The sequence below is a fragment of the Haemaphysalis longicornis genome, unplaced genomic scaffold (assembly GCF_048455015.1).
Source record: "Haemaphysalis longicornis isolate Haplotype H1 unplaced genomic scaffold, Haemaphysalis longicornis Haplotype H1 scaffold_11, whole genome shotgun sequence".
NCBI classification, from domain to species: Eukaryota; Metazoa; Arthropoda; class Arachnida; order Ixodida; family Ixodidae; genus Haemaphysalis; species Haemaphysalis longicornis.
Genome location: NW_027526214.1, coordinates 27,691,323 through 27,707,030, shown reverse-complemented (window position 1 = coordinate 27,707,030; position 15,708 = coordinate 27,691,323).

The window sequence follows — 15,708 nt, the reverse complement described above, 5'->3', positions numbered from 1 at the left end:
ATTCTGTTTTATTCGGCAACCACACAACAGCGAATGTAAAATCAATGGTATTTGTAGGAAATGCTCGCTGTTTGATTTTAAGTAACGGGTTTTTCATATCCTATGTGTGAAAAAATTAAGCCAGGGAAAACATTTTTTTTTCAGTTGTGGCCTTCGGTGAGTTTTATTTAGTAGGCTGAGGACCGCTTCTTTTAATTTATTTATTACCCGCTATTTAGCTGCGTCAGTTCTCCAACAATATTGAGTTTGTATTATGTAGGCTGAGGTATAATAACACCATTTGTTTTCAGCACTCACAAAACTTTGGCTGAAAGTATTCTCTAATTTACTTTACAAAAAGACAACTTTTTGAGCTGCGCACCTACGTCTCAGGGATGAAACAATGCTACAATGAATCTCAGGTTTAGAAAAATACACAAAAGAATGAGACAGTGGGTTTGCCTGTGACGAATTACACCCAATGTAGGATATTCAGTGTAAATGTTCAATAAAAAGTGTTTACCTGAACCATATTATTTGTGCACCGTTTTTAATGCTCAGAAGTGCAACTTTGCATAATCAGAATCAGCAAGCCTTTGATATGAAACTACGAGCCTATGAGTCGGCACTAACTCCTGCTTAAAACAAAGGATTGTGCGGCTCCAACCAATCTAACGAAGAAGCGTCTGTTCGTGGTCGAGTGTTCGTTGTACATGATAGCGACGCCGTTTCCGTACTGCCTCTTCGATATTTACAGAGCCATCACCGCGGTAATCACCACAGCATCTCAACATCAAAATACTTATTTGGCTATATTACGCAGTAATCGGCGGCTTCAACCCCCCTGAAACGTGTGCAGCGAGGGCACGTTGGGCTAGTTGGTTGTAATTACACATTTTAAAAGCTAGGTCCTGAATACAGGTAAAAGAGAAAGAACTAACCTAACAAAACTAAACGGACAATTGAAGGTTTAGTAGAAAACAGCAAATATATACCGAACCCCCTGAACAATGACGTGACCCCATACCTTGGCGACTGTAGAGAACGCATGTTATATCAGGCTCCACATGCACTGAACTAAACGCCACATCAAATTACGGCGGATACCAGACCAGAAATTGAGTTCTCTGTTTATTAATGACGCGCACTTTGCATTGACACTTCTCATTTCTTCTAACATGGAATGCTTTCGTTATGGCCCCTAGAGGATGGCTCTTTTTGAGCAATACCAATTGCGCCTTCAAAGATGGGGGCTAACCCCATTCTACTCAACGTTGAGCAGCATGCGCGTGGTTATCTTGCTGCCGTAAACTCTTTCGTTCGATATCTCGTACATTCAGGCAGCGGCCCGTCTGTCCATCTTCTCATCAAACCATCCGGGCACGCAAGTGCTGTTTGGCCATTTGTTTTTCATCTCTAGAACTGCAGCTATGGCTTTTCGGGGTAACCCATCTGTTTCCTTGTAGACCCCACTTGCGAGTCAGATGCAGGTATGGTTCGCAGACAAACAAGACTATTTTTGTCATCCTTTATGAATGGAACACTTGGGACAGTGGCGGTTAAAATTCCAAATGAGCCCCACCTAAAACCACCTACGCCATATTTGAAGCAGGTCAAAATCATTGTTCTAGATGGGTGCATTGCTGCCATAACGATCCTGAAGGTGTCCCTTTTGTGCTATATTGTCGAAAAAATGAGGCATTTCTTTCACGCTTGAATGGATTCCTGCGGGTGTAAAAAATTTGTTATATCTGGGGGACCCGCCTGGTGTGTCGAAATTTCAACAGTGAAATAACTTTTAAACGCAGAGCATTCCTTTAACTCATGATGTCACCCGTTCTAGTTCTCCATCGTAGTCCGCACCCCTCCCCCTACACTATATAAAAAAATAATACCTACCGGCGCCTGGTTTCGATCCCATGACCCTGCGGGCGGAACGCAAGGTACATGGTGCTCTATTTACTGCGCCACAAAGCCGACACAGAATGAAGGGCTACGAACGCGCCTTATATCCTGCACTCATTCAAACTACGTTACGCCAAGAAGCTGCTGATACAACGCATTCACTACCTTTTGGCGAAACGCGAGGTACATGGTGCTGTTCCCACTGCGCCACAATAATCATACCCACCTGATAATAAATGATGTCATACCCACCTGCTAATAAATGATTTCACGTGACCACGTAATTACGTCTCCTCGTTTAATTACAATACAACAACCAACAGCAACAAGTGCAACAGCATTAACGTAGCGCAAACTACTTAAGGTCGTGCGCCCTCGGAAATGCTCTGCATTTGACCGTGCCCCTCGCGAGGGGGATGTTTAGTTTCCTGCCGCAGCAAGAACCAGGCGGCCTCCTGCGCAGTTTGTGGCGCATACCCAATTGGGGGATTGGCCAGGATCGTTTCACTTACTACATTCCGGTTACGGCAGGGTTTCACTACTTTCAAATGATTTCTTTTTTTAATTTCTCCTTGAATAAAACATCCCTTTGCATCCGGGCTCGGGCTGGGGGCACAATAAAACATGAAACCTTTCAAATAAAACAAACATATATTTTTTCTTCATCGCCCCTTTAAGAAACAAACTTGACGGCTCGCCCTTTATCAGATTCAACTTTGGGGAAACTTGAGCGCTCCTATGAAACTGTTGCTGATGATAACTGGAATGCCGTCTGAGCTGCTGTGTAGTTGCTGAAACGGCGCAGAACAACGTGCGTCGGGATGGAATGACAAGAAAATTTAATATGCCTATGGATTCGCTCTGCCAAACGATGGCATATCGAATTTCATTCGTTTTGACACCGGAAATATTTCGTTCCCTACTGCAATTTAATGGGAAATTTTCTTGCACATGTCACAAATCAAATGTTGAATGCAGATGCGAAATATACTTTGTAGGTTTATCCGCTTAAGTGTTTTGGGAAGCATGAACGCATCTATGAGATAATACGAAGAGACAAATTTCACATGTTCTCTCAGTGTATAAGTCGGCAGTTACCTGAACAAAAATTCAGTTTATGTCATTTCTTCATTGGCTCACTGGTGCAAATATTTGTCAATAAAGAAACGTAAAATATACACTACTTCTAAATGTTACAAAGGTGGTGAAAAGCAATTTTTTCTAAGGTCGACAAAAATCTGGATAGTACGTACACCTAATGGACACTTAGGTGCTTCGGAATATTCATGGCATGCTCTTTGTTTTTCAAAATCCTGTTATAAACTAAGCAGGGTTCCTGATGTGCGTAAAACGTTTAGGGAATGTGTTCAAGGCTTATGTTTACGTTTGAGCTCACGTCACCATCATCATCATCGCCATCCTATCAATGCCAACTGCAGGGCAAAGGACTGTCGCATTCTTGTCTAATTATCCCGGTCCTGTGCTAATAGCGACCAATTTATCCCCGCATACTTCTTAAATCTCATCTGCCCATCTAATTTTCCGTCGCCCTCTGCACGCCTGCCTATTTTAGGGATCATTCTGTTACCTTAATGACCAATGGTTATCTTGCCTTCGCAATACATGCCCCAGCCACGTTCATTTCTTCTTTTTAGTTTATACTGAATTTATACCAGGCGTTTGTTTCCTGACCCACTCCGCTCTTTTCTTGTCCCGTAATGTTACACTTATCTTGTTCCTTCACAATGCTCGTTCCGGCACCCTCAAGTAAACTTTACCCATCCAAGTCTTGAAGTTTAGCCCCCCGGTTCCTACCCCGTAGCTGCGTACCATAAGATGGAGCTGTCATACACTTTCTTCTTCAGGGATAATGGTAGGCTGTCATTTATTATATGAGAAAGCTGGCCGAATGCGCTCCAACCTATTGTTACCCTTCTAATTATCTCTGCCTCCTGGTTGGGACTCGGGGTCAGAACTTAGCAGAAGTATAAATATTTGCTTACCACTTCCACTGCCTCGATACCTATGTCAAACTGCTGTGCTCTTCCGAGATTATTGAGCATTACTTTAGTTTTCATGATATTATATTTCAAGTCAACGGTTCTACAATTTTTTTCTAACGTGGTAAACATGCTTTGCAATCGGTCTCACGGTTTACTTAGCAAGTCAACGTCATCAGCAAATCTGAGGTTACTCAGGTATTCACTAATAATTATGCCCACCTCATCTCAATCCAATCTTTTCAATACCGCTTGTATATCTGGAGTGAATAACCTTGGATAGACTGTGTCTTCTTGCCTGACGCCCTTCATTATTGGTATTTTATTTCCCTTCTTGTTGCGAATGATCTACCTGTGACACATTGTAAATATTCTCTAGTATGCTTACATAATGCTCGGCGGCTATATGTATCCCTAATGCCTGAAGAACTGCTGTGATTTCGACCGAGTCAAACGCTTTCGCGTCATCTATAAAGGCTATATATAGGGGTTCACTAACTCTCCTCATTTTTCTGTCATCTGTTTGATCGTGTGAACATGGCGTTTACAAAACATGGGCTATTTATATTTACTAGAAGCGTATCTGACGCTTGAGGGTGGTAGCCAGCGCCCAGAAAGTGAAGGAGAACACAGTCGCCCAGATAGCCGAATTGGTAAGGCATTTGACATGTAATCGAAAGGCGTGGGCTCGGTCCCCACTCTGGGCGCGTGTTTTTCTTTCTTTCTTTCTTCTGTATAATAATAAAAAATGTTGACTTAATTACTGTAGTGAAAAAGAAAAGAGCTTAACCACACCCCTATGCCTCCTTTGGCGTTGTAGACTGCTGACCTATCTTTCTGTATTTCCCCAACGAGCCCCTCATTGCCTTACTATATTATTCTGCGAAAGCCTAGCGAGGGTCTCGGTTCTGGCAGCCTTGATGCCTAGGTAGCATAAGAGGGCTTCCCGCCAGTAGCCCGCTCATGAGAGGCTGTAGACGTTTGAGTTACGCCCCGGGGGTAGAAAAGAAGGTCCCCTTCTCCCCGTGTAGTCAGAGTGGCGCTGGCTACCAGCCTCAAGCGTCAGATACACTTCTAGTAAATATAAATAGCCCAGAAAGTGAAGAACACAGTCGCCCAGATAGCCGAATGGGTAAGGCATTCGACATGTAATCGAAAGGCGTGGGTTCGGTCCCCACTCTGGGCGCGTGTTTTTCTTTCTTTCTTTCTTTCTTCTGTATAATAAAAAAATGTTTACTTAATTAACTGTAGTGAAAAAGAAAAGAGCCTAACCACACCCCTATGCCTCCTTTGGCATTGTAGACTTCTGACCTATCTTTCTCTATTTCCTCAACGAGCCCCTCATTGCCTTACGATATTATTCTGCGAAAGCCTAGCGAGGGTCTCGGTTCCGGCAGCCTTGATGCCTAGGTAGCATAAGAGGGCTTCCCGCCAGTAGCCCGCTCATGACAGGCTATAGACGTTCGAGTCACGCCCCGGGGGTAGAAAAGAAGGTCCCCTTCTCCACGTGTAGTCAGAGTGGCGCTGGCTACCAGCCTCAAGCGTCAGATACACTTCTAGTAAATATAAATAGTCCAGAAAGTGAAGAAGAACACAGTCGCCCAGATAGCCGAATGGGTAAGGCATTCGACATGTAATCGAAAGGCGGGGGTTCGGTCCCCACTCTGGGCGCGTGTTTTTCTTTCTTTCTTCTGTATAATAAAAAAATGTTTACTTAATTAACTGTAGTGAAAAAGAAAAGAGCCTAACCACACCCCTATGCCTCCTTTGGCATTGTAGACTTCTGACCTATCTTTCTCTATTTCCTCAACGAGCCCCTCATTGCCTTACGATATTATTCTGCGAAAGCCTAGCGAGGGTCTCGGTTCTGGCAGCCTTGATGCCTAGGTAGCATAAGAGGGCTTCCCGCCAGTAGCCCGCTCATGAGAGGCTGTAGACGTTTGAGTTACGCCCCGGGGGTAGAAAAGAAGGTCCCCTTCTCCCCGTGTAGTCAGAGTGGCGCTGGCTACCAGCCTCAAGCGTCAGATACACTTCTAGTAAATATAAATAGCCCAGAAAGTGAAGAACACAGTCGCCCAGATAGCCGAATGGGTAAGGCATTCGACATGTAATCGAAAGGCGTGGGTTCGGTCCCCACTCTGGGCGCGTGTTTTTCTTTCTTTCTTTCTTTCTTCTGTATAATAAAAAAATGTTTACTTAATTAACTGTAGTGAAAAAGAAAAGAGCCTAACCACACCCCTATGCCTCCTTTGGCATTGTAGACTTCTGACCTATCTTTCTCTATTTCCTCAACGAGCCCCTCATTGCCTTACGATATTATTCTGCGAAAGCCTAGCGAGGGTCTCGGTTCCGGCAGCCTTGATGCCTAGGTAGCATAAGAGGGCTTCCCGCCAGTAGCCCGCTCATGACAGGCAGTAGACGTTCGAGTCACACCCCGGAAGTAGACAAGAAGGTCCCCTTCTCCCCGTGTAGTCAGAGTGGCGCTGGCTACCACCCTCAAGCGTTAGATACACTTCTAGTAAATATAAATAGCCCAGAAAGTGAAGGAGAACACAGTCGCCCAGATAGCCGAATTGGTAAGGCATTCGACATGTAATCGAAAGGCGTGGGTTCGGTCGCCACTCTGGGCGCGCGTTTTTCTTTCTTTCTTCTGTATAATAAAAAAATGTTTACCTAATTAACTGTAGTGAAAAAGAAAAGAGCCTAACCACACCCCTATGCCTCCTTTGGCGTTGTAGATTGCTGACCTATCTTTCAGTATTTCCTCAACGAGCCCCTCATTGCCTTACTATATTATTCTGCGAAAGCCTAGCGAGGGTCTCGGTTCCGGCAGCCTTGATGCCTAGGTAGCATAAGAGGGCTTCCCGCCAGTAGCCCGCTCATGACATGCTGTAGACGTTCGAGTCACGCCCCGGGGGTAGAAAAGAAGGTCCCCTTCTCCCCGTGTAGTCAGAGTGGCGCTGGCTACCACCTTTAAGCGTCAGATACACTTCTTGTAAATATAAATAGCCCAGAAAGGGAGGAGAACACAGTCGTCCAGATAGCGGAATTGGTAAGGCATTCGACATGTAATCGAAAGGCTTGGGTTCGGTCCCCACTCTGGGCGCGTGTTTTTCTTTCTTTCTTCTGTATAATATAAACAATGTTTACCTTATTACTGTAGTGAAAAAGAAAAGAGCCTAACCACATCCCTATGCCTGCTTTGGCGTTGTAGACTGCTGACCTTCTTTCAATATATATATATATATATATATATATATATATATATATACAGTAAGAAATGCCGGCAGACTACAACGCCAAAGAAGGCATAGGGGAATGGTTAGACAATTTTTAGCGTTAGTGACATTACATTATTTTTTTTATTAATTTTGTGGGAAGGAGTTTTTCGTTTTCTCCAGATGACGCTGGGCGTTTTATTTGCTGTGACCTTGTTATGATAGGAGTTGAATGGCGTATCATATGCATTTATGCTCCAGTGAATTGTCGGGAACGTAACTGCTTTTTTATGTCACTAGGGAATTTTCTGCGCACACAACGGAAATTCCTCCTCATGGGTCGTCTCCAGAAAATGCGAGAAATTTCAACTTGAAAAGAAAGTGATCAACATAAAAGTGAGAGAATATCTCCTTCCCAGAGGCGCGAAAGAGCTTCCCTCTTTCCCCCTGGGGAGGTACGCCGACGCAGCTCGCAGGAGGGCGGAGCGGCGTCTGGTTCCGGCAGGGATCCAGTTGCCTGCAGCTGTCAGGCTCAATTGTCATAACCAGTAATGACAATGACTGCACTTTCATTGTTATATCCGATATATTGTTGTAACTGGTACTGCAATAAATAGGTTGAACTGTGCTACAACACTGAGGTGCCACGATAAAGATAGTAGATGGAGTGCAAAGCTAAGGGGCTCCTACACGCTGGGTATGTAGAGTGTGCGCGAGTTTCTTTAAAAACCTTCTCGGCTTTAGCCGGAATGAAGTGACTTGTCTGTCCCCGTAAATCGCAAGATGTGAGTGGTACCCTTGCGGCCAACAGGAGGCAATCGATCGCCTGTTATTTCATGCTACGGCCTCAAACCACATGCTTCGATACGGTTCAGCAAAAGCAATGTCAAATTTTTTTATGAGTCTGGCATTTACAAAATGTCGTCTTCGGGTGCCGCGTGTGCTCTTAGATGATTCACATTCTATTATGATGAATAAAAGAGTATGTAAATGCGTGGTTCCGGTTCCTATAAAAAGTGGTAAACTGAAAACCTTCCGTTGCGTTTTAAGGTGCCCTGAGAAAAACGCAATATAATCAAGTGTTCTACTGTGAAGCCTTCCTTTACAAAATGTGAATATGAAAAGCAAGGAACACGTGCGATTGCGCACCGAAGTACTAACACAAAATTTCAAAGCACATTGCCACGATGCGGATGCACACTTCAACGAAGAAACCAGGAAAAGGTGCCAAGCTTGTTAGAATGCGCGACGCAACGACTGGAGTGCACCTGAAAAAAGGAACCAAGAAAGAACTGAACATCTTTTGTGATCCAGCACGCCCTCGCACAGGTCCTCCATGGGGGAGTACCACACATACTGACCAAAGTTCGCAAGAGGTGAAGTGAAAGAAAAAAAAACGCTTGCAGTGGCCGGAATCAAACCCGGGTACCTTGCATTTTAAAGCCGGTGTCTATCCAATTGCATGTTTTCGACATGGTCAAAACGCAGTCCAAACTCCGGCGACAACGTCAGAATCAGAAGAAAGCTTCGCGGCCAACCATCGTCAGTGAACTGCGGGCTTCCTCAATGCGCCAGCAGGTTGGACAGATAACTTATCTGATAGCAACCGAATTTGAGGAATCAAGCCTATGTGAGGGGTTCCGTTCGCTAAATGCAACGAAAAGTTGAGCGACCGCAGGCAAGAATCCACAATTTGATGCGAGGCACTGCCAGTCAAACATGCCGAGGATGGCCGAGCAGGCTCCCCTGGGTACAGTGTTAACTACGAAACGTACTCGCTTCGGGATGTTGTAAGAAACAAGAATCTTCCTTTTGAAGTTGTGCAGGTTCGTACTGAATGAAGCGTTCTCTACACAGTGCACCCACCGGTTGATGTAATATAAACTGCTAACCATACAGTGGTCTGTGAAGAAGATCGGGCGTACAATATAGTCATAAATGCTAGGCCTCTCTTCTGCTGAAATGTATATGCGGTCAAGACGGGCATTCGAATTGCTCTGAAAGTGAGTAAAGTGCATGGCACTCCCTTTTACCTGGCCAACATCTACAAGACCATTATCATGCACTAAATCAGACAGGGTGGCTACACTTTGGTCGTATTGTGAACGTGGTCTAGATCGGTCTTGCTCACAGCAGACACAATTAATATCCCCCATGAGGCGGATTTTCGGTTGTGTGCGCAGAAAATTCCCTAGTGACATAAAAAAGGAGTTACGTTCCCGACAATTCACGCCGTAGTCAAATGCTCTAGCTTTGCGGTCAGCATAAGCCGCAATGTAGGCAAGAGTTCCCCAGTGCAGCAGTTATCGCGAGAAACTCCATAACATGGCACTGTTCATCAGAATAGTGGAGGGAGCGCAAAATTTCACTGCAGACCAGAAGATTCGGGTCACCGGCCATTTGCTGTGCTATCTAACACCGCGTACCTTTTCCATACGGCATGTTGTTGGCCTAAGTTGGTAACTTGGTACGGCATTTCAAGAGTAGAAATAACTGCGCATCGAAGACGAGATCACTGCAAGAGGTGAGGAGGGGTCTTGTATTTGATGCGCAGTTTTTTTTTCTGCTCCTAAATGCAGTACCAGCAATCCCAACAACGTGATGCGGTCAAATGGAACTAGGGGCCCCATTACAGACGTCGAGTCATATGTGGTCTCGGAAGGTCAGTTAGGCGGCCGCCGATCGCACAAATATTGTTCCGTGATGTCATAGAAAAGTTGCGGAAAAATGGCTATGGGGTCGCGACTGCTTCATATGTTTTCTTTAATATAGGTTCAACTGCTCTCCAAAACTACTCTCTTTTTATGAGTATTTAAAGCATTGGTGGGGTCCTTAGTAGTTCGTATACCACAATATTCGGGGACACGTTTGGAATTATTGTACCTGTAGGTGTTCCCGCGTGTGCTCCAGAGGGGGGAGGGGTACTGACGGTTATGTGCATCTCTGTCTCCTTGTATGTCTCTTTCTTTCTCTAACTTCTTGAAAACCTTTTATTTTGTAGTTGTTAACCTTTTCTGAACCTTTTTTCACAGATCGTTTGATTTACACGGTGATGTGCGTCTTTCTCTCACATGGTTTGTCTCTTTCTTTCTCTCTAACCTCTTGAAAACCTTTTGTTTTGTAGTTAACCTTTTCTGAAACTTTTTTCACAGATCTTTTGATTTACACGGTGATGTGCGTCTCTCTCTCCTTGTTTGTCTCTTTCTTTCACCCTAACCTCTTGAAAATCTTTTATTTTGTGCGACACTGTCCCCTCTTAAAGCGAAAGCTTTATTAGTGGGACCCAGGGACGTAGCCAGAGCGGGGGTTTGGGAGTTATAACCCCTTCCAAATTCTTTTCAGGCAGTGCGTTCGGGAGGATCAGGAGTCAAACCTCCTCCCTTCGATAACCCATAACCACCTGCGAAAAACTTTTCTCACTACGGCGGTGGTGAGAGTGATGGCGCCTTAAAAACAAACTAATGCATTTCTTAATAGACCGGTCGGTCGACCGAAAACCTTAGATAAGATCTCTGGACACACGGTGCGTGCGTGAAGCTGGGATTTCATTGTTTCAAAACGGCTACTAGAAAATCGCGAAAAAGGATGGGTTCTAGATCAGAAAATGCACGCATCTATGCGGTGCATCTGGTGTCAGGTCTCGGCCCGCGTGGGCTTGGAACCACTTGTGCGTGACCGGCGTCGTCCCCCGGTCCTCTCTCAGGATCCTCGCTGCAGCCTCGCACACCGCTGCTCTGGCGAAGTTGCGGATTGCAGTCTTGCTGTCGCTCAGGATCGTGTGCACACCCGGGGCGCTCAGGGTCAGGGCGATTGCCACCTTCTCCGCCTGGCTCGCTCCCCGGACGCACACGCTGCACGCGGTCTTCATGAGCTCCCCCGTGGTGGCGGTCACCGCCACCGCCGCGAAGGTGTTCGGACGGCTCCTGCTCCTGGCGGCGTCCACGTACACCGCCCCGTCCTCGTCGCGACTTGCGTAGCAGCGCCTTTGCTCGTGCCGCTCGCCTCTCCGCGTTGTTGGTGGGGTCCACGTTCTTGGGTGGGTAGCGGATACACAATCAGGCGAAAAGCGAAAAGCGTTTTTGTGGCTGCGCTCCACACCCCTCGAATGCTACGTAAGACCAACGAGCGTGAAAGAAAAAAATTGCCACGTATCTGCTTCATTTGTTGCAAATGACAAAGTCGACTGGCGCCCCTGCCAATTAAATGGCCATCTTTTCTTTTCGGCTCACCAGTCCGCTCCAGTAAACGTGTTTCTCATTCAAGACAACTGCATCGTCCTTGTCTTCGTGACAATAATATTAGTAGGCCCTTTTATGTTTAAAACAGATTTCCGCGAGCTTGCATTTCAACCTTGACGCATCACAAAAAAAGCGCTGTCACCTGGTGAGACTGCACGCCTCGTAAGTGCGATTACCATTACCATAGTGTATGGGGTTAGAGATAACGTAAAGTTCTTATGGACCTGTGGTGAACACCAACATGCTTTATCGCTCGCCGCTATGGCGCTGGATCAACTAGCGGGAGTAGTTTGTGTGTTAATAGGGTAATGGGAAGACCTATGGCCTGTTTGTATGACTTGCGTATCGTAACTTCAATTTTGTGTGTTTCGCAGACTTTGAGGGTTAGGAAGGGGTTGACGTATGTTATGCGACTGAGAACGAAATCTTTTACGAGACGTATTGGTTTGTTTTCTTTCACTCCTGAGTGTTTGGGGTCGGCTTGGATTCGAGGATTTTGAAACACGCGCCAATTTCCAAGTGAAATTGAGGGAAGTGGCACGCAGCTAGCGCCACCCAGAAAAGAAAGTATCGTAGCCATTACTAGGCCATGAGGCGCGCCGTATTGGAGGGCTCCGGATTAATTTTGACCACCTGGGGATCTTTAACGTGCGCCGAAATCTCGTACGCACGGGCGTTTTTGCTTTTCACCTCCATCAGAAATGCGGCCGCCGCGGCCGGTAATCCAACCCTCGTCCTCGAGCTCAGCTGCACAACGCCTTAGCCATCTGAGCCACCACGGCGGGTAGGTGTTTATTCTGGCGCTCTATAAATATACCGATACCTGATGATTCCAAGCTACCTTGATCAGATACAATGCCTGTTGACCATCTCAGTAAGGCCCGGAATTCGCTCACCGAAAAAAAAGCAAGTTTAAAAGAACGGCAGTCATGAAGCCTGAAATAAAGGCTGAGGTATGAAAAAAAGGAGGGGGGGAAGCAAACACAAAGCATAAAATAGCCGTTTTCAGAAGCATACTTCTAATAGTTTTCTGCTGGATATAATGGCTCTTCTAAGCTGAAAAAGAGCCTAGTTTGTTGTTTAAATACGATCGACATGGGTAGTATTAGAAGTTAGCATTATGACACCAAAGAAAAGTACTTCTAAAGGCAAGGACCTCCCGTCTTTTTTTTTAATGACTGTGCGTCGCACGACTTTTCTTTTACAGTAGCCGGGGAGCGAAGCATAAATTCGGCGTGAAAATCCGTACCATCGGACGTCTCCTCGACTGAATTGCCACATGATGCGTTTGGCACTCGGAAGGAAGGATAAATAGTGAGCGCAGCATCTTGTATCTACTGCAGGTGTGATCTTCTTACAGTTACGGTACACCCTTCCTTGTTTTTAGGTGACAATGCCATGGTTTCTGTGCAACGTGTTTTTAAATATTTATCTGATGTTAACTCCTTAAACCTCATTACCTATCATGCGTAATCAAATCTGGCCCTATACACCAGCCATCACCATTATCTTTAATTGGTCTTACTATGGATCGGTTGACGCAAAACGTAGAGTGTGCGCGGCGGCTTTTTTCATACAAAGTTTGAATATTTCGTGGGCTGCCAGTGTGACGCCTTTGGTTTCATCTACAGCGAGTGAGTGTGTTTTCATAGAAGCTGCATTGCACCAACTGTCATCGTTTGAAAGGCAAAAAGTATTCAGCGATTCAAAGTCAGCCCTTCACCTAGTTGAAACGTATTTCTTTGTGTGGAGGTATTTATTCTTTGCAAGGTTTGGTACTTCCGTAATGCGCTCTACGAAGAATTTCGGTGCTTATTCGTTTTCTTTTTCATTAGAGCAGAGAATTTCTGTTCCGTTCCGGTTTGTGTGAATTATCGAAAGTTGAGAATATGAGAATGCATGCGTTTTTCAGGGCGCGTTTAAAAGAGTTAAAATTGCAGGAAAAGACGTCCAAAGATGCACGAAAGTCATCATTATACACGCGTTGCACACGGCACACTGGAGACAGCATCTCTGAGGTGGTCACATCAGAGCAAAGGTGGGGGCGGAGAGCTCGAATTGGTGCCCTTAGCCGAACAGAGCTCACTAAGTTCGGGCTTAAGCAGTAAACAAGGTTGAGCTGATGATGAGCTCATCATCATAGTTGGTAAAACATGACTACAGTTCAAGACGCTTGGAACGCGATGAACAGAACGACAGATGACCACACTGAACAACTGAGCTTGCGGTAGCACAGCAGAACTAAGGCGGCTGATGAAGGAAAACAAGCATACCAAGTAAACCAAGTAACAGCCAAAACGTGTTAACCACATTTTGACATTTCTGGCTACAAAATTATTAAAACTGCAATTTCAAAAGAAAAGAAACTTAGCGGTTAGGTTCCTTTTTGCACGCTGCTTCTTCTCAGGTGGTTATTTATGCGGTTGGGGCGCTCGTTTGAAGAAAAAATGCGTTTTTTCTATTTTGGGGTTAAGTAAAAAATTAAGTAAATATTGACCAAAACAAATAAAAATTAGGTCGTCGTCGCAGTAACACCAAGCGAATCGACTAGCGTTGGTTTTAAAAAATAACTGACACTCTGACGCTAACATGCAAGCTCACGAAATCCAAAAAAAGGGCGAATGGGGAAAAGCCGCCGCCGCAGCAGCTAACCTTTCGCACGTCCGTCCCCGCTGGCCGCCGAAGAAGTAGAAACAAGTCGGAGGGCCCCCGCCAGAGAGAGCAACAGCAACATTGCTGGAGCAAAGGGTGCTGTTAGTCTTTCCGTTGGTCCCATTCGCATCGGGGGTCCAACGTTTGGTCCCTTCATTTTGCGCACGGCCCTAATCTTGGCGCGTTTGGTCTTTAGGAGACTAAATCTCCTTCGCGAGGCGTAAATGCTGCAGTTCGTCTCATTTTCTCCCATTTTGGCTAAGAGTGGTATACTGCACGTTCAAAGTAAATTTGGCCGAAGTGACATTTGAGCACCCGCCAGCTGCCGTCATAAATTTCGGATAACATTTTCGTGAATTTATGGCAGCACCGGGCCCCTACGCTGTGCGACATCCTCGGCTGCAACAAAACTGTGGACGCAAGTGCCGTGCCTCCGAGCGGCCTGATCGACAACCAGGACCCACGTGCTATAGCTTGCACGGGCGCTCATCCCATAACAATTTGGTAACCATTGTTCAGGAAATCAGGCCCCTGACTTTGTACGGCTCAAAAAACTACCTTAGCCACTGATACAGCGACTAACATCAGTCGCGGTGTCTTTCTGCAGCGTACGACGTTGAGAGAAGATCGGGCTTTTCTCTTGTTTCAGCAGAGCCAGTCAATGATCTTAACGCAAAAGAAGGGATTGGGACGCCTTGCCAACGCAGTGGATAGGGATCATGGCCGAGACGGTTGATAGGGCAACATAGCCTCTCAAGCAGCTTTCATTTCTGGCCCCAGATGATCCTTCCGGGAGCCCCGGAGCGCAGCGGACTTACACAGTTTCATTCCCTAGTTCAATGTATTCATTGAGCTCCGCTTTAGTAGGCATGTTGTAGGGTAAACAGCAATGCACTACGGGAGTTGAAGCACAGACAGCAGCAGCTGCAGATAAGGCCCAAATGCAAGACAGCCAGAGATTGCATAACCTGTAAGCCCATCATTTTAATGATGATCATGGTAATTTCGCCTAAAATTTTACAACGCATACCTGCTTTGAAAGCCCTAATTCTTTTCTATTGTGTTCACAACACAAATTTCAAATTGCCAATATAAACTCCCATCAAAAGTTAAGTTAATTAAGCTTTAAATTGCGTTTACGTACGTGATGCGTTAAGGTAATCTTAAGTTCAGCTCCAGCTGTATGCGGCGAACGTTAAGGACCGGGCGCTGGTTTACTGTGTGCGGATGCCACCAGGTGTTGCCGCGGCTGTGAGTTCTTCATCACCAAGGAGTGCAATAAAGGCGCGCAGCACAATTATGTGGTACAAGAAAGACGAAAAATTACGCCCACGTTGATATATCCAATTCGTTTTCGCTTGCAAATGCTGCCCATTCAATTCCCCGAAAACCGATTTCAGGATTTTGTCCTAAAAATGAGGATAAAAAGGCAAGCAAGGTTTTTTTAATTCACACGCCATGTCACTTTAAAACTGATAGACAATTTAGACTCTGGGGCCTTCTCCGGTATAATAGGCACATGCCGCCGGTCTCTGTATTATTGATTGGCGGCTCCGGCCCGCCAATGAAAGGCCGACACCAGGCGCCAGCACGACGTGCGACACGTGCGTGTATTTTTTTTGTTCCGTCTCTTTCCATTTCCATTTATCTTTTTTTTCGTCCCCTTCTTCCTGCCAGCAGAAGCCAGAGGCGCCTAGAGTTGAATGAGGGGCGACA